Here is a 25,426-nt window from a genome sequence, read left to right as displayed (position 1 = left end):
AGCAAACAAAAACATAAAGTGGGATAAGGGCACCCTATTCAATAAATGGTGCTGGGATAATTAGCTAGCCACATGTAGGAGAATGAAGCGGGATACTCATCTCTCACCTTATTCAAAAATCAACTCAAGATGGATCAAGGACTTAAATCTAAGAACTGAAACTATAAAAATTCTAGAGGATAACATTGGAGAAACCCTTCTAGACATTGGCTTAGGCAAGGATTTCATGACCCCCAAAAAAAAATGCAATTAAAATGAAGATAAATAGCTAAGACTTAATTATACCAAAGAGCTTTTGCGTGGCAAACGTAACAGTCAGCAGAGAACACAGACAACCCATAGAGTGGGAGAAAATCTTCACAATATGTACATCTGACAAAAGACAATATCCAGAATCCTACAACAAACTCAAATTATCAAGCAAAAAAAAAAAAAAAATCCATTAAAAAGTGGGCTAAGTACATGAATAGACAATTCTCAAAAGAAGACATGCAAATGGCCAACAAACACATAAAAAGATACTCAACATCACTAATTATCAGGGAAATGCAAATCAAAATCACAATGCCATACCACCTTACTCCTGCAAGAATGGCCACAGTTTTAAAAAAATCAGAAAAGAATAGATGCTGATGTGGATGCGGTGAAAAGGGAACGCTTCTACATTGCTGGTGGAAATGTAAACTAGTACAACCACTGTGGAAAACGTTGTGGCAACTCCTTAAAAAACTAAAAGTAGAACTACCATTTGATCCAACAATCCCACTAACAGGGTATCTACCCAGAGGAAAAGAAGTCATTATATGAAAAAGATGCTTGCACACACAAGTTTATAGCAGCACAATTCTCAATTGCAAAAATGTGGAACCAACACAAATGCACATTAGTCAACAGGTGGACAAAGAAACTGTAGTATCTATAGATGATGGAATACTACTCAGCCATAAAAAGGAATGAATTAATGGTATTTGCAGCAACCTGGATGGGATTCAAGACTATTATGCTAAGTGAAGTAACTCAGGAATGGAAAACCAAACATCATATATTCTCATTCATAAGTAGGAACTAAGATATGAGGATGCAAAGGCAAAAGAATGACACAGTAGATTTTGGGGATTCAGAAGGAAAGGGTGGGAAGAAGGCATTGAGGAACAAAAGACTACAAATTGGGTTCAGTGTATACTGCTCCAGAGATCGGTGCACCAAAATCTCACAAATCACCACTAAAGAACTTACTCATTTAAGCTAATGCCACCTATTTCCCCAAAACCTATGGAAATCTTTTTTTTTTTTTAGACAGATTCTCGTTCTTGTTGCCCAGGCTGCGGTACAATAGTGCGATCTCAGCTTACTGTAGCCTCTGCCTCCCGGGTTCAAATGATTCTCCTGCCTCAGCCTCCCAAGTAGCTAGGACTGCAGGTATGCACTACCATGCTCGGCTAATTTTGTATTTTTAGTAGATATGGGGTTTCACCATGTTGGTCAGGCTGAACTCAAACTCCTGACCTCAGGCGATCCACCTGCCTCGGGTTTACAGGTGTAAGCTACCAAGCCTGGCAAAATTAAAAAAAATTTTTTTTAAAAAGTAAACCCTAAAAATACCTTATGCAATCCAAATAATGCTTCCTTAATAAATGTAAGAGCAGAAATGAAGAAATTTGTAATAAATTTTTAAATGTAGGGGGTCAATAAAAGTTAAAGTTATTTTTTGAAATAAAAGCTGTTTTCTTCATTTTTATATAAAAGTTGAACATCTTTGTTTAAGAAAAACTATGAGGTTACAAACAGACAATGACCTAATAAGAAGGAAAACATCAGTACAAATAAGTATTTTATAAATAATGAGCGAATACTGTGAATAGACTATGAATACCTACCCACCAACAAATTTGGAAACATGGGTAAAAAGTTAGAAATTTTCCTTTGAAAATCGAGTTGATTAAAGCTGATTGAAAAAGAAGGTAAACCAAAGACTGTAACATTTTTAAAAAATTGGATGAGTTATAAAAAAATCTATCCACAAAACAAAACTACCACTCAGACACTTTTATAAAATTCTGCCAAGCGTTCACAATATAGATAAACTCTATCTCATATAAACTATTCCAAAAAGAAGAAAAAGAAGATCCCCAGTTTACTTTCTGAAACTAATATTCTCTTCACTTTTGATACAAACACCAGGCAAAGATAACATAACAAAATATACATTAAAGGAGAAAAACTGCATGATTATCCCTAGATATACAAAATTATCTGGTAAAATTTAATCAGCCGTTATTTAAAAAGCAAAACAAAATAAACTCTAAAACTCTTAGATTATCTATCTTCCTCATGAACCTACAGCAAACATCCTATTTAATGGTGAAACCTACAGGAAACATCCTATTTGATGGTTATAAGCATTTCCTTTAAAATAAAAAATAATGCAAGGACACTCAGCATCAATATTTCCATTCAACATTGTACTGACTGCTCTAGATAGCATGGTAAGACAAAAATGAAAGGTGTAAGAACTGAAAAGAAGGAAATGAAGCTGTCAGTATTCAAAGACAGTAAGATTGGTTCAAAGAAACAATACAAGTATAAAAGTTCAAAGTTGCTAAATATAACACCCAAATTAATTGCATTTCTTTTATATGTATATATATGTATGTGTGTGTGTGTGTGTGTGTGTGTGTGTGTGTGTGTGTATGTATATATATATATATTTGCATTTTAGGGGGGTACATGTGACGAACATGCAGGATTGTTGCGTAGGTACATACATGGCAATGTGGTTTGCTGCCTTCCTCCGCATCACCTACATCTGGCATTTCTCCCCATGTTATTCCTCCCCAACTCCCCACCCCACACTGTCCCTCTCCTAGTTCCCCCCACAGACCTCAGTGTGTGATGCTCCCCTCCCTGTGTCCATGTGTTCTCATTGTTCTACACCCGCCTAGGAGTGAGAACATGTGGTGGTTGATTTTCTGTTCTTGTGTCAGTTTGCTGAGAATGATGGTTTCCAGGTTCATTCATGTCCCTACAAAGGACACGAACTCATCATTTTTTTATGGCTGCATAGTATTCCATAGTGTATATGTGCCACATTTTCCCTGTCCAGTCTATCATTGATGGGCATTTGGGTTGGTTCCAAGTCTTTGCTATTGTAAACAGTGCTGAAATGAACACTCGTGTGCATGTGTCCTTATAACAGAACTATTTATCATCCTTTGGATATATACCCAGTAATGGGATTCCTGGGTCAAATGGAATTTCTATTTCTAGGTCCTTGAGGAATCACCACACTGTCTTCCACAATGGTTGAACTAATTTACACTCCCACCAACAGTGTAAAAGTGTTCCTATTTCTCCACATCCTCTGTAGCATCTGTTGTCTCCAGATTTTTTAATGATTGCCGTTCTAACTGGCATGAGATGGTATCTCAATGTAGTTTTGATTTGCATTTCTCTAATGACCAGTGATGGTGAGCATTTTTTCATATGTTTGTTGGAATTAATTGCATTTCTATAGAACAAACAACTGGAAAATGTCATTGAAAGTTTTCCATTTACAATAGCCGCATGAGCTAGAAGGAACCTAGGGAAAATACACAACAAGAAGAAACCCCTATGGAAAAAATATGAAACTTTATTAAAGAACATGAGGCTGGGTGCAGTAGCTGACACCTGTAATCCCAGCACATTGGGAGGATGAGGCAGGAAGGTATCTAGAGCTCAGGAGTTCAAGATCAGCCTGGGAAACACAGCAAGACCTCATCTCTACTAAAAATAATAATAAAAAAAAAAAAATTAGCCAGGCACACACCTGTTAGTTGTACCTTCAGCTACATGGGAGACTGAGGTGGAAGGATTGCTTAAGCCCAGGAAGTTGAGGCTTCAGCGAGCCATGATCACATCACTGTACTTTAGCGTGGGTGACAGAGTGAGACCCTGTCTCAAGAAAAAAAAAATGATAGCACTGAAACAAAAAAAGTTAGCAAGTTACCAAGTTAGCAGATGAAAAGACTCAATAAAGATTTCATCTCCCTAAATTCTAAAAGTTACATTCAATGCCCATCAAAATCTCAATATGATTTTTCACAGAATGTGACAACTTTTTTTTTTTTTTTTTTTTTTTGAGACGGAGTTTCACTCTTGTTACCCAGGCTGGAGTGCAATGGTCAATCTCGGCTCACCGCAACCTCTGCATCCTGGGTTCAGGCAATTCTCCTGCCTCAGCCTCCTGAGTAGCTGGGATTACAGGCATGCGCCACCATGCCCAGCTGATTTTTCGTATTTTTAGTAGAGACGGGGTTTCACCACATTGACCAGGATGGTCTCGATCTCTTGACCTCGTGATCCACCCGCCTCGGCCTCCCAAAGTACTGGGATTACAGGCGTGAGCCACCGCGCCCGGCCGACAACTTTTATTGTATAATAGAAAGCTCAGGAGAGGCCGGACAATCCTTTCAAAGGAGGAGGTAAGAATGAGAAAGGAAGTTTATTGCAAGCAGTGTGGCATTAGAGCATCAGCAGACAAATAGAGCAAAACAGAGAGTCCAGAAACAATCTCTTTTATATATTTATATGAGTACTTGATATATAATAGAGAAGATATTACAGATCCATGGGGAAAAATGTATCATCCAACCACTAGTTCTAGGAACATTAGAAATTCACATAGAAAAAGATAAAATTGAATCCTTATTTCATACCACAAATAAAATTATGTCATTCCAGAAAGACAAAAAATCTAAATGTTAAACAAAATTATAAAGCTTTTAGAGAAAAACATAGAATATATTTGTGGCATCATAATAAAAAAGAATATATTTTAAAAATTAGTTTATTCTTGGATGGGCATGGTGGCTCACACCTGTAATCCCAGCACTGTGGAAGGCCAAGGAGGGCAGATAACCTGAGGTCAGGAGTTGGAGACCAGCCTGGCCAACATGGTGAAACTTTATTAAAGAATGTGAGGCTGGGTGCAATTAGGGGGTATAAGTGCGGTTTTGTTACATGTATATATTGCATAGTGTTAAAGTCTGGGTTTTTACTGTAACCATGAACCAAATAATATACATTGTACCCAATAGGTAATTTCTCATCCCTCAGCCCCCTCCCACCTTTCCATCTTTTGAAGAAAGATATGTTAAAAAATATATAAAAAACAAAAACATTAAAATATGAATACATTTTACTTCTTTAAATTCAAATATTTGATATGATGTCATGAACAAAATAAAGTACAAGCCGCAGACTGCAAATGATGTAACAGATCTGTATCTAAGTCATATTAAAAATTGACTAAAACCCTAAAAGAACATACTAAAAACCAGTAAGAACACCAGTGTGGTGGCTCACACCTGTAATCCCAGCACATTGGGAGGCCAAGGCGAGTGGATCACCTGAGGTTAGGAGTTCAAGACCAGCCTGGCCAACATGGTGAAATCATATCTCTATTAAAAATGCAAACATTTAGCTGGGAGTGGTGGTGGGCACCTGTAATCCCAGCTACCCTTGGGAAGCTGAGGCAAGATAATTGCTTGAACTGGGGAGGCAGAGGTTGCAGTGAGCCTAGATGGCACCACTGAACTCCAGCGTGGGCAACAAGAGGAAAACTCAGTCTAAAAAAAAAAAAAAAAAAAACCAGTAAGAACAGGAAACAAATTTTAAAGCAAAAGTTGTGAATAACGAATTGACAGAACAAGTAATCTGAAAGGTAAATAAATATGAAAAATATCCTTAACTTCAATAACAATTAGGGAAATACAAGTTAAATCAGTAAGATACTATTTCACCATCATTAGATTGGCAAACAGTAATGTCTGACAAAACAAAGTGGTTTTTTTTTTTTTTTTGAGACGGAGTTTCACTCATGTTACCCAGGCTGGAGTGCAATGGCGTGATCTCGGCTCACCGCAACCTCCACCTCCTGGGTTCAGGCAATTCTCCTGCCTCAGCCTCCTGAGTAGCTGGGATTATAGGCACGCACCACCATGCCCAGCTAATTTTTTGTATTTTTAGTAGAGACGGGGTTTCACCATGTTGACCAGGATGGTCTTGATCTCTTGACCTCGTGATCCACCCGCCTCGGCCTCCCAAAGTGCTGGGATTACAGGCTTGAGCCACCGCGCCCGGCCCACAAAGTGTTTTTAAAGATGTGGGTCAATTATGATACATTTCTGATGGAAGTATAAATTGGTGTTCTCACTCAGAAAAGCAATTTTGAAACTTAGAAAACTGAAGGGCTTCAAGAAATTATACTTTTAGATGTCCTCCCTAAAAAAATTATTGAGGCCTATCGTGGTGGCTCACTCCTGTAATCCCAGCACTTTTGGCAGCTGAGGCAGGAAGATCACTTGAGGCCAGGAGTTTGAGACCAGTCTGGCCAACACAGAGAGACTGTCTCTATTTAAAATATATATTATATATATATTTTATATATAAATATATATTATATAATATGTGCATATATTATTATATATATTTATATATATATTATATATATATATATAGAATATGTGTACTTGGAAGCACCCACTGCTACAATGTATCAGAGAAAAACATGCAAACATTCTAACTGTCCCTCATTGTAGGAATGGATATATTCACTCAGTTGGATACTTTACAGCAGTTTAAGTAAATGCATTAGATCTACATGTATTAACATAAATTAATCTGAAAAATATGAGGCAAGTGAAAAAAAGAATTCCAAAGAATATGTGCAGTGTTCCTCTTTTTCTAAATACATAAAATAATAGTTATATATTGATACATATGTTGTAAAAGGACAAAAACATTCATGGGAATGATGCACAATAATTTCAAGGCAATGGTTGCTCCTGGCAAGGGAAGGAAAGAAAAGAGAAGATGAGTTTTTAGCTGTATCTGTTACATTTTATTCCTTCAAAATATAGAAAATTCTTTTAAAAGTAGAAATACAAACCAAGCAATAATAACAATAAATGTTTGTATCGGTAATGGATAGAAATGTGATAGATTCCTATTCTTTTGGAAGTGTTTGAAATGTGTCCTTATTAGTTATTTTAAAGAGGAGTTCAGGGACCTGAGATTATGGTTGCTCTTTGTGTGTGTGTGTGTGTGTGTGTGTGTGTGTGTGTGTGTGTGTGTGTTCGTTTCTTTGTTTTTGAGACCAAGTCTCACTCTGTTGCCCAGGCTGGAGTGCAGTGGTGTGATCTCGGCTCACTGCAACCTCCATCTCCTGGGTTCAAGCAATTCTTCTGCCTCAGCCTCCTGGATAGCTAGGATTACAGGTATAAACCACCACATCTGGCTATTTTTTTGTATTTTTATAGAAACAAGGTTTCACTATGTTTGTCAGGCTGGTCTCAAACTCATGACCTCAAGTGATATGCCCTCCTTGGCCTCCCAAAGTGCTGGGATTACAGGAATGAGCCACTGTGCCCAGTATAAGCTTTTTTTTTATTATTATCCTATTTTTCCTAAACTCTCTACAATGGTTATGTATTACTTTTGTAATAAGAAAAAACATGAGCCGGGCGCGGTGGCTCAAGCCTGTAATCCCAGCACTTTGGGAGGCCGAGGCGGGTGGATCACGAGGTCAAGAGATCGAGACCATCCTGGTCAACATGGTGAAACCCCGTCTCTACTAAAAATACAAAAAATTAGCTGGGCATGGCGGTGCGTGCCTGTAGTCCCAGCTACTCAGGAGGCCGAGGCAGGAGAATTGCCTGAACCCAGGAGGCGGAGGTTGCGGTGAGCCGAGATCGCGCCATTGCACTCCAGCCTGGGTTACGAGAGTGAAACTCCGACTCAAAAAAAAAGAAAAGAAAAAACATGCAAATATGCACGGATAATCTTGACAATCTCTCAGGCTACGCCAATCCTACCTATGGACATTCTGAATCAATCATTTATTTTATATATATATATAAAATATTTTATTTATATAACATATATAAATACATATATATTATAGACAGGGTTTCACCATGTTAGCCAGAATGGTCTTGATCTCCTGACCTCGTGATCTGCCCACCTCAGCCTCCCAAACTGCTGGGATTACAGCCGTGAACCACCGCGCCTGATCCTGAATCAATCATTTAAAATCAAACTCTGGAGTTTGATAAGCTGGTTGCCAAGGGAGTACTCACCATAAAACTAGGTTGTAGCACAATAAACTGGGTCATTTCCGTCATCTTAGTGATCAAAGCAGCCTCTGCACCACTGATCTGAATATATTTATCAATCCCATTCATTACTGACGGCAAATTGATCAGAGCAGTTATGCATAAATGAGAATTTCTGATTGTATCAATGACTGCATTTTCCCTTAACGATATATATGTGTGTAGATTACACATGTGCATATGCCTTTTTATGTATACATATAATTTTTTTCATCCCATGAAATGTCTTGCAGAGATGAGGTGTTGAGGTGCTTCTAGAATTGGTGAAATTCTGGGAATTAAAGGAAGTAGAGATTTTTTTTTACCCCTGAATCACTGTTTTGTCTCCAAACAGAAGATATGAACAGTTGCCCAGTGACCTCTGTGAAATGTTTATGGTCTCGTGTCAGTTCCCAACAATGAGTTATCCACATAATAGATGCACTTTATTTATTGTGCATACTCCTTTGATGTGTGTCAAGTTTTTTTTATGTTTCCTTTTCATTTTAACTGGTCTCTCACTATTGATATTGTCCTGTTCTTATTGTCTTCCTGGATTGAAAAGACCAAGTCCACTTTAACTTGACATGGCAACCAGCACAACCCTGATGAGCATGTGGACACTGGATAGACAATGTTTGTGGTGCTCTTATTGAAGGCTCCAAAATTATACTGACAGGAGTGCCTTAAAATGGTGGCTTATGACTGTAACCGCAGCACTTTGGGAGGTCGAGGCAGGAGGATCACTTGAGCCCAGGAGTTTGAGACCAGCCTGGGCAATATGGTGAATGCTCATCTCAGCCAAAAACAAAAAAACAAACGAACAAAAATTAGCTCAGTGTTGTGGCACACACCTACAGTCCCAGCTACTCAGGAGGCTGAGATGGGGTGATTGCTAGAGGCTGGAAGGCAGAGATTGCAGTGAGCCAAGATCCCATCCTTGCACTCCAGCTTGGGAGACAGAATGAGGCCTTGTCTCAAAAATAAACAAATAAATAAAAATCATAATCTGATCTATCTATACATACAATAATGTGAATACTCTGCCTATACGTACCACAGTGTGAATACTCTGTCTTTACATACCACAACATGAAATTCTGGTCTCCAATGCTCAGGCATAACATTGCCAGATATAGCAAATAAAAATACAAGATGGCACAAATAAATTTTTTTAGTATGAGCATATCTCAAACATTGCATGAGACAGAGTTAGAGTAAAAAACCATTTGTTGTTTATCTGAAATTCAAATTTGACTGAATATCCAGTATTTTATCTAGCGACTCTACCCAGGCACTGTGCTTTAAGGTCTCCAAAACATTTGGCAGAGGACTCACCCAAAATGGAAGAGTGGAAAATTTTCTTAAAAGAAACTCTGTCATACTCATTTGGATAGGAGACAAAGAAAACAACGGCAACTTTAAATCTGCTTCACAGTGGCAGAGATGTTTCTCTCAGTGCGCAAACTCCATGATTAGATTATTGTGAGCTCTCTTTGGGCAAAATAAAGAAGCCTGAATGCCATATGGTTATTTTCTGAGTCACCAAAACTCTCTGTTCTCCTGCAGTGGCAGCCAGCATCTTCTGTGATGCTTTCACTAAATGGCAGAAATAGAACAGATTCAAGGGAATGTAGACGAGTGGATGGGAATGCATTCATGGAGAGAAGTTACATTCCAAAAAGATTGTAAGCTGTCCCCACCCATCTCCCCTCTCACCATCACCCACATCTGTCCCAAAGCATTCAAGCTTAGGGTGTTCTCATGGGAAGCTGTACTCTGAGGAGTACACAAACATGCCAAAACATCAGGGCAGAGGCTGGGCACGGTGGCTCAAGCCTGTAATCCCAGCACTTTGGGAGGCCGAGGCGGGCGGATCACGAGGTCAAGAGATCGAGACCATCCTGGTCAACATGGTGAAACCCCGTCTCTACTAAAAATACAAAAAATTAGCTGGGCATGGTGGCGCGTGCCTGTAATCCCAGCTACTCGGGAGGCTGAGGCAGGAGAATTGCCTGAACCCAGGAGGCGGAGGTTGCGGTGAGTCGAGATCGCGCCATTGCACTCCAGCCTGGGTAACAAGAGCGACGCTGCTTCACAAAAAAAAAAAAAAAAAATCAGGGCAGAAAAAAAAAACTACAATATTCTCCTCTGGTATGTTTGGGTCAGCTGTATATCTGCTGTTAAAAATATACCTTTCCAGGCTGGGCGCAGTGGCTCACGCCTGTAATCCTAGCGCTTTCGGAGGCCGAGGCAGGTGAATTGCCTGAGCTCAGGAGTTCGAGACCAGTCTGGGCAACATGGTGAAACCCTGTCTCTACTAAAAATACAAAAAAGTAGCTGGGTATGGCAGCATGCACCTGTAATCCCAGCTACTCGGGAGGCTGAGGCAGGAGAATTGCTAGAACCCAGGAGGTGGAGGTTGCAGTGAGTCGAAATCGTGCCGCTGCACTCCAGTTTGGGTGATACAGCGAGGCTCCATCTCTAAAACAACAACAACAACAACAACAAATATATATATATCTTTCCAGCCAGCTACTTAAGGAAACTGAGAGGGAGAATGGCTTAGGCCCTCGCAGTGAGTTTGAGTCTGAGTCCAGGAGTTCAACACTAATCTAGGTAAATAGTAAGACCCCATCTCTAAAAACATACATAAATTGTGTGTGTGTGTGTGTGTGCGCGTGTATATATTTATGTATGTGTGTGTGTGTGTGTGTGTATATATATATATATATATGCCTTCAAGATTGAAAGAAGCTATGATTTTGAGTTGCAATTGGCTTTTAATCTTTTTCTCTCTAACAGTGTAGCAAATTAAATATCAATCATCCAACAATCACTCCTTTTCTAAAACTGATTTGATACTTTATTCCCAACAAATAAAGCATATAGGATGAGAACCATAACATTTTATTAAAAATGCACACATACAAACACATATATACATACACACATATATATGTATATAGAGGGAGAGGCTCCTGGCTTTATCATGCCACAGTGCATTAAGCCGGCTTCCTTTGAGGGTCACATATACATCTGTGTCCATCCTTAGCAAACACTCACACCTTAATGCTAACACATCCAACTGCAAACTGAAATCCATAAGACATGTATTATCCATATGTCTGACCATTGCATAGCATCTGATAATTAACCAAAAGTTTTCACCTTTCTTTGAAATCATTATTATGAGGACATAACCATGGATCACAATAGAAAGAAGCACACATCACTCGTGTTCTGCCCTGACTAGAGTTACAGCCAAATTTAAATTCCAGCCTAGTGAGTTGATTCCATGGTAAACTGTTATGCAGAAAAGCTTCTGTTACCTACCCCTGCTGCCTCCCGTTCATTTTCTGGGAAAACGTTAAGACTGAAGACACCAACAACAATTAAAATGTAAACCCTTCTCTGCTTAATAACAAATCCTCTCCATCCCTGTCTAGCCAGAGACAATCTGCCTGCTTATTCCTATTTTCATGTCCTCTCCTCTCAAATTAGGCTTAGTTACATTCCCATGTCTGGATAGTATTTATTGATCCTGAGTGAAGAAGCCTAGATCATGTAGAACCTGGCATATCAGACGTGCTAATGAATGAGTGGCTCACCTACATTTTGAAATCCAGCATAAACATTCTGCTCTTAACATTTTTAGAGGGTAAAGAACTTTATAATGCTGCACAAATAGCCCCTGGGAATTCTGATATTCTACCTATACCATTGCTTCTGTAGACTCAGGCCTTTAGGATAAGAATCGAGTTCAGGAGCAATAGTGCAGTTTTTTCCTAGAAGAATCTTATCTAAAAGTCTCTCTCTTCAATGGCTTCAGTGACTTTCTAATGTTCTTAGAATTTAGTCCCAACCAGTATTTTTCTTTCTGTGTCTGGCCTATTTCCTTAGCATAATGTCTTCTAGTTAAAAAAAAGAATACATAAGAACAGTGAAAACAGGTTTATGGGGAGCACAGGAGGAAATGTTGGAAGATGTGGATCAAAAGGTACAAAGTTGCAGTGAGGTAGGATGAGTAAGTCTGGAGATCTATTTGCACAACATGAGGACTCTCGTTGTTATTATTATATTGTATTCTGATAATTTGCCAAAAGAACAAATTTTAGGTACTCTTACCACATACACACACACACACAGACACACAGACACACACACACACACACACAGGTAAGTATATGAGACAACAGGCATGTTAATTTGCTTGACTGTAGTAACCACTTCATTCACTACATATATATATCAAGCTAAGTATCAAAACATCATATTGTGCACCTTAAATATATACAAAAAAGATATTTCTGAGCTCCAGATGATATTGAGGAATTTCAAATGATATTTCATACAAAATGATTTAATTCCTAATCAACAAAAGCAGCATAAAATAGTTCTTTGAGGTTCACTGGAAAAAAACAAAACAGCAAAAACACACACCAGCCCTAAAGTGAGACCAGACCTGGGTTTGAATTCTGGCCCCCTACTTCCTAGCTGTGTTACCTTCACCAGCTACTCATCCTCTCAAAAGGTCGGTTTCTTCACCTTGAAAATGGGGGTAATAATAATTATCTTACTGTGATTGGGCACAGTGGCTCGCACCTGTAATCCCAACACTTTGGGAAGCTGAGGTGGGCAGATCACTTGAGGTCAGGAGTTCAAGACCAACCTAGCCAACATGACAAAACCCTATTTCTACCAAAAAAAAAAAAAAAAATCAGCCAGGCATGGTGGTGCACACTTGTAATCCCAGATACTTGAGAGGCTGAAGCACAAAGATCACTTGAGCCGGGGAAGTAGAGGTTGCAGTGAGCTGAGATCATACTACTGCACTCCAACTCCAGCCTGGGCGACAGAGCAAGACTCTGTCTCAAAAATAAGAATAATAATTATTATTATTATTGTGCAGATTGAATGTGATAATGCATGTGAAATAGCTGGCACTTAGTACACAAAGCAATAAACAGCTACGAATGCTGGTATCATGATTACTAACTCTGACTACACTGAACAATAAATTGGAACAATGGTGTCTTTTCGGAAAAAAAAAAAGAATATAATCCTAAACACTTACGATGGGCTTCAAGGCCAGTAAAAGTCTTTAGACTCACCTCATACCATTCTCCCATCCCGCGACAGCTTGGTCACTATACGACAGGCACGATAGGCATGTAGAGTAACAAGCACGGGGCTTCATGCTTCCTGCTCCCTCCTTCTGAAATGCTCTTTCCCTAGCTCTGTGCAAGTCTCTTGCTCCTTATCATCCTTCCAGTGTCAATGTAAACACCACCTTGGCAGAGAGACTAACCCTGGCCACTCTATCTGAAGTAGCTCTCTCTAGCACCTCCCCAGCTTTCTGCAGTTCTCTTTATCACATACTCCTGTTTATCTTCTTTGTAGCACTTATTACAATCAATAATGATCACTGGACTATAAGCTCTGAGACATCACCACTGTATCTGTAGCAGCTGGCACAAAGTTGGTGCTTGATAGCTGTCAAATTAATTATTGAATACATAAATGAATAACTAGGCTAATCATATGCATTTTCTCTTCTTTTCTTTTTCTTCTCATATATAGCATCTAGCACCATGCAACATGGAAGAATTTAACACAATAATACTATGTTTAAGAAATAATAACATTAAGAAGCAGATATTGCCGGGCACGGTGGCTCACGCCTGTAATCCCAGTACTTTGGGAGGCCAAGGCAGGCGGATCACAAGGTCAGGAGATCGAGACCATCCTGGCTAACACAGTGAGACTCCATCTCTACTATAAAAAAATATATATATTAGCCAGACATGGTGGTGTGCGCCTCTAGTCCCAGCTACTCGGGAGGCTGAGGCAGGAGAATCGCTTGAACTCAGGAGGCGGAGGTTGCAGTGAGCCAAGATCAAGCCATTGCACTCCAGCCTGGGTGACAAAGTGAGACTTTATCTCAAAAAAAAAAAAAAAAAAAAGAAGCAGATATTGACAAACATTGCAGCCATGTGCTAAATAAGCCTGACTTTCAGAAATATCACTGGTGTAACTGTTGAACAAATTCTCTGAAATGCTCTTCTTTTTTATTTCCTTTGTTCTTTAACTTCTTCACTTCTCCTCCTCCTCCTTTCTCTCTTTCTTTTAAATTGTGTATGACATTGGTTATTAGCATCTCAGTCCCCCATTTCTTCTACCTTCAAGCCTTTCCCCTCAAATGTTGCTCAATGTCATGAGCTGATGTGAAGCATGTAGCAAGAAAGAGCTGCTCTCCTACAGTCAAATGGTCCTGTGAAAGACAGTCTTTCAGGGATGCAAGGGGCAAACAAACCTAGACTCTAAAGCATCGCACTTGTACTTGGAAGCACTATGTTGGAGGAAAAAGACATTAGAGGCAGGAGGCTGGAATTTCAGTCATTTTGCCACTCTGGGAATGATAGAAAGTCAATTAACCACTCTGTACCCCAATTTTCTCATCCGTAAAATTGAAATGTCTCCTATCTTGCCCTCCTCCACAGGTGGGAAAGGATCCATTGAATTGATCATGTGAAAATACTCTGCAAAATATTATATATTTCCAAGTTAAAGATATTATTGTATTAAAAGGGAAACACTATGTCTGCTTTAGTAAACTAGACAAGGCAAGGGCAAACAACAGTCATATCTTGGGAGTAATGGGTATAGGAACCATATTTCCAAAACCCAAATCAGAACATCTCTTTTGGCATATGATCTGACACATGGTTTGACCACATGACAGAATATTTGAAATAAAAAATGTCCTGAAAAATCCAGGACATGTGGTTGCCATGGCAATGAGGAGCCATGGGGAGGCTGTGGGCAATGAAAAGACAGGGTCGAATTGGCAAGCATAGAAAACTATTTTGCCAGCGATGTGTAGGACAGTTTGCAGTCAATCGATGTGGAAGAGAGAAAAGGCAAGAAGGAAATTTTGCTAATCTGAGTGTTAGGTATACTCATCCTGAATCGTGTTCACCTTGGAAAATTCTTCCCACCCTATCCAGAGAATCTAAGGTAGTCTGGTTCACATGAACATGGAACTAGAGAGAGGTTTGGATAGAAATTTTGTTGGAGTGAATCTAGCCCCATGGTAGTCCTGTATCTGCCCTCAATATCCCAAGGGCACCTCTAAACTAAGAATTACCTGATGGCAGCCCAGCTCTCCAGACCAAGGGAAACTCCCTTGAAATACCCTAGCGTAAACCCAAATCTGCCTCCCTCTGGATAGAAAGACCGGGAAACTCCACTTCTCAAAATTCTGCTCTTCGTGGACCGCCTTCTGCCGCCACCTTTCCCCATGCAAAATTGAAGCAACTCTCTTCTCTGTGCAACTAACTGTTCACAAAATATTTTTGCTGTTTACAACTCCATCGGAGCTCCTGACAACACAACGTTGGTGTCATATGAATTCTACTGCTGGCTTTTAGGATGGAAAGTCAGATTTATTTATTTTTATGGTCAGTTAAAATTGAGTTGCAGATAATATAAACAAGAAGGGATAATGATCGGACTCAGAAGAAGTAGATTTATAAAAAGTTTAACTCTTTTAAAAATTTACACAGGTTCCTATTAAAATTAATAAATCACATATAAGGGGCAAGTGTTGTTTCATGGGGCACATTTCCCCCCATTCAGTTCTCTTATTCCCCTCCAGCCCTTTAAGACCCCAAGACCTCTAAATTCCACCCAGTGCCTATCACATGCTATTGAGTTGGCATGTTTGCAAATTGCATGCAGTGAGATCCTTCCATACCAAGAGCCCTGTCTCAGATTCCCCAGCATCGCAGCCAAACTAGTATTGCCTGCACATTTTCTTCATCTTTTCATTGAGTTCAGTGTGGCAGCAGCACATTCCTTAGCACAGGCTCCAGTCGGCATGGTAACTAGTTAGGGACTGCCAGTTGCCTTCTGGCAGACTCCTATTTCTTTCTGAGGGTGCTTTTTCGGGGGCTGGGGGGAGGTGCAGGGAGGGGACGGCAGTGGAGGAAGTAGTGAAAAGAGGGTGGAGAAAGAATTGATTGGGTTGGGCTGGAGGGGGAAGGGCAGGAGAATGACTTAAACGGGCTTTTTTAAAAGAGTTATCTGGTCCACCCATGGTGTTGGTGCTAAATTGCCTGGGCTGAAAAAAGTCCTAATTGGGGTAGGGAGGCAGTGACAAAGCAAAGCTTGTTCAAGCCTCAGAATCTGCACTGTTGATAGTGCAGGTACCTCAAGGGCGGGTGGGAGTGATTGCTGTGTTGACTTTGTCTAATTGCAGGGGAGGAGTTATGTGAGCTGTGGCGGGCAGTGCTACACCCCGTGGGGTGGGGGACAGAAATTGGCATAACCGTGCAGGGCTAAATAAACCGACTGACAAAGCTCTTGGCATAGTATTAAAAATCTGGCAAAATGTTCATCTCTTGACAAAAATGTAGAGAGACTAGTAATGCATAACTTCATCCCATGTTGGATTTTAAAATGGCTAATGCCAAGTTGTCTGTCAAAATTAATAGGGCATTGCTGCTTCTTATAGAACAGAAAAGAATTCTCATTCATTTTATTCATTGCTAAAAAATCATATATCTGCTAAAAATTTCATTTACAAAAAAAGGTTCAAAGGTTGTTAACCTGGATTTTAAAGTGCTGTGAATTAAAAGCTTCTTTTCTAATGTTTGTTTTTTATCAAAACCACACCTTCATTAAAATGTAAAGCATTTTATTCTTTGCGAATAGATTAAAACCCTGTATTCAACCTTATATTAAGAGAGGCATTGGAACTCCAATTATTAATTACAGTTTTATATGAGTTTGGAGACTTTTTAACTTCCTTTATATCAAGAAACATGTTAAATGGTTAATTGACTGTTGAGTACTCTACATCATCATAGAAATTAATCAATATATTGACTTTTTGACTCTCTGACTTTGCTATACTGTGTGTTAATTTAACTGCTTCTCCTTCCTTCTTTGCTTTCCATGAAGCCTTCATGCATGCTATTCTATACAAACTGTTTTTTATTGTAAGTTTTACACACATAGGGTAACTTACTATTCTAGGATCTGAGTGCATTTGATGTGCATTCAGACCTTAAAAAGAAAGTATAAACACTACTCTGCTTTGTCATATGTGTAAAGTGTATGTGGATGGTTATTTCCTTTCTTATTTTCCACACCTCAAATCTCATAACTAAATGGAAATGAAAAACAATTCTCTGAAAAATTTAAAAATCTTTTATATTTTAATCCCTACTTTGCCTAATGAAACAATACATCTTCTTATTCATAAGTTTAGAATTTTCATTAATTTTTTTCAAAAATAATTTTGAAAGAGCATTTTCCTCAAAATCCCATGTCTTCTCTAATTCTGTTATTTCAAGGCCTTCAATAAAATAGGAAAATCGGTGAGGCCGGTGGCGAGACTTTGCTCTTAGACTCTAGTAAGTACTTTGGTTTGGTGATCTGCCTCTTCTTAAAACAGCCACCTACAATGGAGTCTGTAAGTGCTTTTTGGAAACTGAGACACTAAAAGCTTCAACATTGGAATCCTTCCAGGTGAAAGGGAAATACAGATACACTCCCAGGTAAAAGGGAAATATACAAATATTCCTTAACTGCTGAAGAAACAAACATGTAAATAAGAGATGGGCTGCTTCCCTACTGCTCATGTTTGCTCACTGCGAACATTTGGTTCACTTGGCTTGGCTCATTATTTCAGCTGGGAAAGTCACTATGTGAATTAATAGCAGATTTCCCAGCTGAAAATAAATGTTTACCAGTTTAGGGGGCTGGGGTTTTTTGGCAAAGATCTGGCTTTTTGTCTGACTGGCTCTTTTTTGGCATGCACATCCCTGAGGTGTGTAATTAAAGTGAGGGAATTTGCACATAGTGCTTTGGGGCTTTTATGAATAGAAAACACAGGCTGGTTCAGCAATTTGGGTGCCTAATGTCAGAGTGTGCATTTCCTGTGTGAGGTATCACAATAATAGGGCTCTGTGATAATAAAGGTACCTGCAATCCCATGCAAAGAAAGAGAAAAGTGACAGCATTTGTTCCTAAATTCCAATACAAAATACATGAAAAAGAGCAATTTACATTCAAAACAGACGGACTTTGAACTTGAACATACCCTCAGAATTAATGGCTATTAAATCAGCCCCACTTTGCTGAATATTGAAATTCCCTTCAGGACAGAGATCTTGGCTGTTGATATCAGGTTGCATTACAAAATGGAATATACAATATCAAATGGTTCTAATCATAACCATTCCACCCTTGCTGTTGAAATTTTTGAACAGCTCAGACCCTGAAAAGGTGTTTTTAAACCTCAGGAATCTTGAGGGGAAGGGTAGAAAGAACAATTGACATTTATTGAGCACCTGTTATATGCCAGATACTTTCACATGCCTATCAAATTTCATATGTTACAATAAAAACCAGGTTTAAAAAAAAGTATTTGCACTCTTATATTTTTGTTTAAAAAATAATAATAATGCTCAGTCAGGTGCAGTGACTCACGCCTGTAATCCCAGCACTTTAGGAGGCCAAGGCAGGAGAATCACTTGAGGTCAGGAGTTTGAGACCAGCCTGACCAACAGAAACCCCGTCTCTACCAAAAATACAAAAATATGTATTTGTTTTGTGTTTTGTATTTTGTATTTTTTATGCCTGTCATCCCATCTACTTGGGAAGCTGAGGCAGGAGAGTTGCTTGAACCTGGGAGGTGGAGGTCGCAGTGAGCTGAGATTGCACCATTGCATTCCAGCCTGGGCAATAAATAAATAAAGTTCAGAGAAATTAGGTAATCTGCCAAAGACCACATTGCTAGTAATCAGTAACACCAAGATGTGAGAGAGGACAACGCCAGCAAAGAGTAAACACTCAGTGTATACTAACTAGTATTATTGTAGGACTCCAAAACCCAAGCTCTTTCCAACAAAGTTCACTTATTATTTCTCTTATATACAATTTATTCTAAAGAGGGCTGAAAGCCTTGTTCCCTCCTCATCCCTCAGTCTTTGATGGTTCTCATGAATAAAGTTTATTCTAACTTGAAAAACAGAAACAAAAACTTCTTGCTCCATCCCATGCATAAGAGTACAGGAAGCCGTGAGTTTGTGCTTCCTGGGTCATGGGAAGGGCATCTCAATCCTGAGGGCAAGCCACACTTTTAATATAGGACAATGGAGGCCATGACAGGAAATGAGTCTCACACAGAAACCTGGGAGAAGGGGATACTTTTACGACAGCCAGAGGCCGGAACGTATCTCCCGGATCACCACAGAATATGGAAACACAGATTTCACCTTGCCAAGGCCCAATTTTATCAACTGTAAACTGATACAATTTACAATTGGAAAGGATTGGTCCCAATGATGTGAAAGTCCAGCTTCTGATTTGAAAGTCTAAACTACCAAATAACCCTTGGCTGATGAGCAGAGAGTCTAAACATAAGAATTCCCACAGGATAAGCTTCAGGTAACTACCTCTCTTGTGGTCACCACACAAAAACATCTGCCAGCATTTCAGAGCCGTATTCCCCAGTGAAGTGATTATCAAGTTTCCAGCACATATTTCCCACACTGATATTTCTTGATATCATCTACAAACTAAGTTCTCCGGTAAAACATTGTCTTTTTGTTTTTAAGAGATGAGGTCTTACTCTGTCACCCAGACTGGAATGCAGTGGCATGATCATAGCTCATTACAGACTTGAATTCCTGAGCTCAAGCAATCCTCCTGCCTCAGCCTCCTGAGTAGCTAGGACTACACATGCACGCCACCACACCTGGCTACTTTTAAACATTTTTTGTAGAGCCAGGCCCTCACTTTTTGTCTAGGCTGGTCTTGAACTCTGGGCTTCAAGTGATCCTCCTGCCTCAGACTCCCAAAGTGTTGGGATTACAAGCAGGAGCCACTGTGCCTGGCTAAACATTGTGTTTAAAAGCCTTTCTCTGGAGGTCTTTCTTTTCCTGACATTTCTTCTTATCTTGCCCTTTCTGTGACCTTCCTCTTATTCTCTAAAAACCTTTGAAGAATCATTGATAGACCACAAACTTGAGGTTGGGGCACTATCCTAATTTTCTGGTAAAGAAAAAATATGAATGATTTGTGTATATGTGTGTTATTATTATCTCCATCAAAATTTAAAGAAATTTGAACATGAAGCTTTAGAGAGATTTGTTAATACAAGGGCCAGAAATGCCATTTGGAGCACATATTTTTTATACTCCACTGGAATTTAGAACCCTACGGGGTGGATCTTACTGCCTGTCTCTGTCAGCACCCCTCACATATCCTCACTTTCCTCCTTCCTACCCTGCTTAAATTCCGGCATTCATCATTATTTTTATTATTTTCCAAGCTCCCTCAACTCCCTTGCTCCTCTCTCACTGTACTGTACTGGCAAATTCTCACCCCAATTCAGTCCAACTTCCTGCCCATTCTGTCTGCACCCCTGCCACTAAATGTGCTGGAGAAAACCACACAACCATGCTGGCTGGTCTCATGCTAAATCATGGTGATCATAACCTCCTGTAGGCCCCGAATGCTGCCCAGCTGTCATTCATCGTCCTCATCCATTCCCTCTTCCACTTTCCTCAATGACTCTTTCATCACTTCTCTCCTCAGTCCTTCACAACCTGCTCATCCATTGTCATTCATTTGCTTCCTGTTTCACCAAGAAAACGGAAGCAGCCAGCACGATCTTCCTCATGTCCCACTATCGCATCTCCCTACCTACCAGGGCCTGTATACCCCACCTTTCCTTCTGTGACTTTGGATAGATTATTGAGGCTCCCAATCGAGACCAGTCCCCAACTCATGTACTATATCCCTCCCATCTCTCCTGCATCATGAATTTCCCTCCTTTTGCTGGACTGCTGCAATCCATATAAGCAGGCTCTTGTTTCTTTCATTAAAAATAAAATAATCTGGGTGCAGTGGCTCACGCCTGTAATCCCAGAACTTTGGGAGGCCAAGGCAGGTGGATCACCTGAGATCAGAAGTTCCAGACTACCCTGGCCAACATGGTGAAACCCCATCTTTACTAAAAATACAAAAAAATTGGTGCCAGGCAATATGGCTCCTGCCTGCAATCCCAGCACTTTGGGAGGCTGAGGTGGGCAGATCACGAGGTCAAGAGATTGAGACCATCCTGGCCAACATGATGAAACCCTGTCTCTACTAAAAATACAAAAATTAGCTGGGTGTGGTGGCATATGCCTGTAATCCCAGCTACTCGGGAGGCTGAGGCAGGAGAATCAATTGAACCTGGGAGGTGGAGGTTGCAGTGAGTCAAGATTGCACCACTGTGCTCCAGTCTTAGATACAGGAAATAAAAATAAAATAAAAATAAAACAGCCTGAGCACAGTCGCTCATGCTTATAATCCCAGCATTTTGGGAGGCTGAGGTGGGAGGATCCCTTGAGGCCAGGAGTTCAAGACCAGCCTAGGCAACAAACTGAGACTCAGTCTCCAGAAAAAAACCTTTTTTAAAAGATTAGCTGGGCATAGTGCTGCACATCTGTAGTCCCAGCTACTCCAGAGGCAGAGGTAGGAGGATTGCTTGAGCCCTTGAGTTCAAGGCTACAGCAGTAAAGCAGGATCATGCTACTGCACCCCAGCAGGGACAACAGAGCAAGGCCCTGTCTGGAAAAACAACTGTTTTAATTAAAACAAAGACAAAAATCGTTTGATGCCATCCCTCCCTCCAACTACGGCTCCATTTCTCTGAACCTCTTGATGGCAAAACTCTTCCAATAAATTGTTCACATTCACTGGTAATTTTTCTCCTCCCAGTCTCTCTCCTGAACTCAATTCAATCAGCTCCCGCCTACTTCTTCCCTCCCCACAGCAAACATTCCATCAAAATTTCCTGTGTTCGGGTTACTAAGGACCTCACATTGACAAACTCAGCAGCCAGTCCTCAGTCCTCATCTTATTTGTACTTAAACATTTCATGTAGCTGAGCATGCTCCTCCTCTCACGCTGACCCCCAAATACTTGTTCACTTGCTTTCCAGCATGCCACGCTCTCCTGAGTCGTCTTCTGTGTCTTAGCCTCTTTCTCTTCATCTCCCTGACCCTGAGCCCTGAGGTGGAGTGATCCAGAACTTAGGGTTCAGACCTCTTTTTTTTTTTTTTTTTTTTGAGACGGAGTTTCGCTCTTGTTACCCAGGCTGGAGTGCAATGGCGCGATCTCAGCTCACCGCAACCTCCGCCTCCTGGGTTCAGGCAATTCTCCAGCCTCAGCCTCCTGAGTAGCTGGGATTACAGGCACGCGCCACCATGCCCAGCTAATTTTTTGTATTTTTAGTAGAGACGGGGTTTCACCATGTTGACCAGGACGGTCTCGATCTCTTGACCTCGTGATCCACCCGCCTCGGCCTCCCAAAGTGCTGGGATTACAGGCGTGAGCCACCGCGCCCGGCCCCAGACCTCTTTTCTCTAACTACATCTGATTCCTAGAGGATGTTATCAGTCACACAGCTTTAAATAAACATCTCTACAGTGTTGTCCGGATTCCCATCTCCAGTTTGTATGGCTCTTACCCTAAGCTTCTGTTGCAATACCAAAATCTAGGTTTTCTCTTGCTCCCCAGTTATGTTACGTGAATTTCTCTCTTCTTTCCCTGTCTAGTACCACAATTCCTTGAGGTCTGAGATCCTGTATTGTTCTTACTGGTTTCCATTTAAGTGTTCTGTACCTGATACCTGCTGACAGACTTTCCTAAACTGCCTACCTGCCTACATTTCTGAAAACCTTGTATGAAGGAGGAGGAAGAAGAAAGAGGAGGAGAAAGAGACCAGAATTTGAGACCAGCCTGGCCAACATGGTGAAAGCCTGTCTCTACTAAATATACAAAAATTTTCCAGGAATGGTGGCGTGTGCCTGTAATCCCAGCTACTTGGGAAGCTGAGGTATGAGAATCACTTGAACCTGGGAGGCAGAGGTTGCAGTTAGCCGAGATCACGCCACTGCACTCCAGCCTGGGTGACTGAGTAAGACTCCATCTCAAAACACACACACACACACACACGCAACATCTTCTCTCCCTGCAGTCAAGAATTGGTCATCTTGCTGAGCAAAATTCTTGAAGTGTATATGATCTGTGCATCTCCTCTCTCTCAGCAGACTTATGTAGGAAGAAAAATCATCTGGTCTTAGAGACATGGTAGCTAAGTGAATCTTTCTCCACATTGCATCTAGAGTGATATTTTTTGGAGCACACATCCAAGCATGCCAATCCTTTAAAACTTTTTTTTTTTTTTTTTTTTTTTTTGAGACGCAGTCTTGCTGTCACCCAGGCTGGAGTGCAGTGGCATGATCTTGGCTCACTGCAGCCTCTGCCTCCCAGGTTCAAGTAATTCTCCTGCCTCAGCCTCCTGAGTAGCTGGGATTACAGGTACCTGCCACCACACCCAGCTAATTTTTTGTATTTTTAGTAGAGATGGGGTTTCACCATGTTGGGCAGGCTGGTCTCGAAATCCTGACCTCAGGTGATCCACCCGCCTTGGCCTCCCAAAGTGCTGGGATTACAGGCGTGTGCCACTGCGCGTGGCCTTGATTTATTTACTTATATTGTGCCCCAGTTTCCTCCTTGATAAGACAGAAATAAAGATAGTGCCTATCTCATAGGATTATAATAAAATTAAGAGTAAACCTCTCTTGACCATGTCTGGCAACTACCAAAAACTCCATAAATATTATCTATGATTATTGAAAAACAGTCTGGGTCCTGTCACGCCAGCCTTCTTTCCATCCCTCAAATATGCTGCTAGCCAAGATCTTCCCAGCTTGGTTGCCTGAGCAAATGCTGCCCTGTTCAAGGTACTCTCCTTATACCCACCTCCTTGCACTGTTCCACTCTCACACATCCTTGTCTCTCAGATCTAGTGTTACTTCCTCAGGCAAGTCTCCTCCTGAGACCCACCAGTTCTCAGTCTGAAGTTTCCTTCATTACGTCAGTGTGTTCTCCTTCCAGTTTGTGCCTGGTTGAGGTCAGTCTTCAACCTCTAGAGGTCATCTCCAGGCTTAGGCACTTTTTCCCAGAGCCTGATACCTGCCTGACACGTAGGCACTCCATACCAATTTGTCAGAATAAACGTTTAGTTGTTGCTTAACCCTGTCTTAAAGAATTTGGCCAGATCTGGCCTTCTGGGAGCACGCCTGGACCAGCTCCACTGCCTTTGACTTACAGGCTCTTTTTTTCTCCCCCTACCTCCCAGGGCTGACCAACCCCCTTCTGATTAACACATTCTTTCTTTACATGTGTTAATGAATTTGATGAGGTTTCTTAGGGCCCTAAGAAAACTTTGCATATCTATGCTCTGTTTTAGTTCACGTTGTTTTTAAAGTTTTGCTCTCAGTAGGCGTCTTATTTCACTTATTTCCAAGTTCTGGCAGGGGTGGGTGGCTGAGGGTTGTCTCATTGTATCTCTCTATTATTGACAACACACCTGGACCAGGATTCTATCTGGCAGTGGAGACTCCCTGGTGTTTTGTATTTAGGTGAGTGTGTGCTCCCCTTGCCAAGGGAACACTCCATGTTCTAAATTGAACTTTTAAAGTCTGATCTGGGTTTGTCCTTAGCCTCCCTCAACTCCACCCCAGTCTTTACTAGTCTATTCCCTCTCATCTCCTGAGATAGGGGCCAGCAGATACTCTCTACAGAGAATACACTAGGTTGCTATATAACTCCATTTAATGGAGGTAGGTGATCAGGTGTGTTTTTCAATAACCCAAGAATATAGCGCTGCTCTGGAGATGAGTTATTGTCTTAAACAGAAATATTAAAACTAGCCCAAGGACATGAGCGGTAAACAGAGAAAGTAGTCGTTACCACTCCATATTTGCACTGTGTGATAAGACATGCAAATCCTCCCGTCAGTACCAGGCAAAAGTGACTGTAGTTACAGAGATTCCATCCTGCTGTCATAAACTCCCTGTCAAAAAGACTCAATGCTACGTTAGCAAAAATAATTGATCTACAACATGCGTCCTGAAACCCTGGATGTCTGAAAAGCATTGCTCTGGGTTTTTGTGCTGTTTCCACAATGCTAAGATCTAGTGTTGGCCAGAGATGTGTGTGGAAACACCACAAGAAAAGGCCTTGTCCAATCCAGTGCAGAATTCAGCAGAAGGTAAGAAAGGACACAAAACTCAGGTTGAAGAAAGCCTCTCCCTGGGGTATTTCTTGTCCTTTATTTTTACCCCAGATCCAAGACTTGTGGTTAATTCAGATAAGCACTTGACCTTTGTGGGTGCTTATCCAAAGTCAACCTTCCCGTGTCTGAGGGTCACCTGTAA

At 40.7% G+C, this 25,426-nt stretch overlaps 1 protein-coding gene across 1 annotated transcript in view; it reads right to left on the bottom strand.

Moving 5' to 3' along the window:
• Positions 1-25,426, bottom strand: part of LOC116532158 — a 114,335-nt gene that overhangs the window by 54,261 nt on the left and 34,648 nt on the right. The gene's annotated exons all lie outside the window — the stretch shown is intronic.

Source organism: Sapajus apella, unplaced genomic scaffold (genome assembly GCF_009761245.1).
Source record: "Sapajus apella isolate SASKATOON/1434 unplaced genomic scaffold, GSC_monkey_1.0 scaffold74, whole genome shotgun sequence".
In the NCBI taxonomy this organism is placed as follows: Eukaryota; Metazoa; Chordata; class Mammalia; order Primates; family Cebidae; genus Sapajus; species Sapajus apella.
Note: the sequence above shows the minus strand (reverse complement) of the source record. Positions and strands in the feature narration are given on the sequence as shown.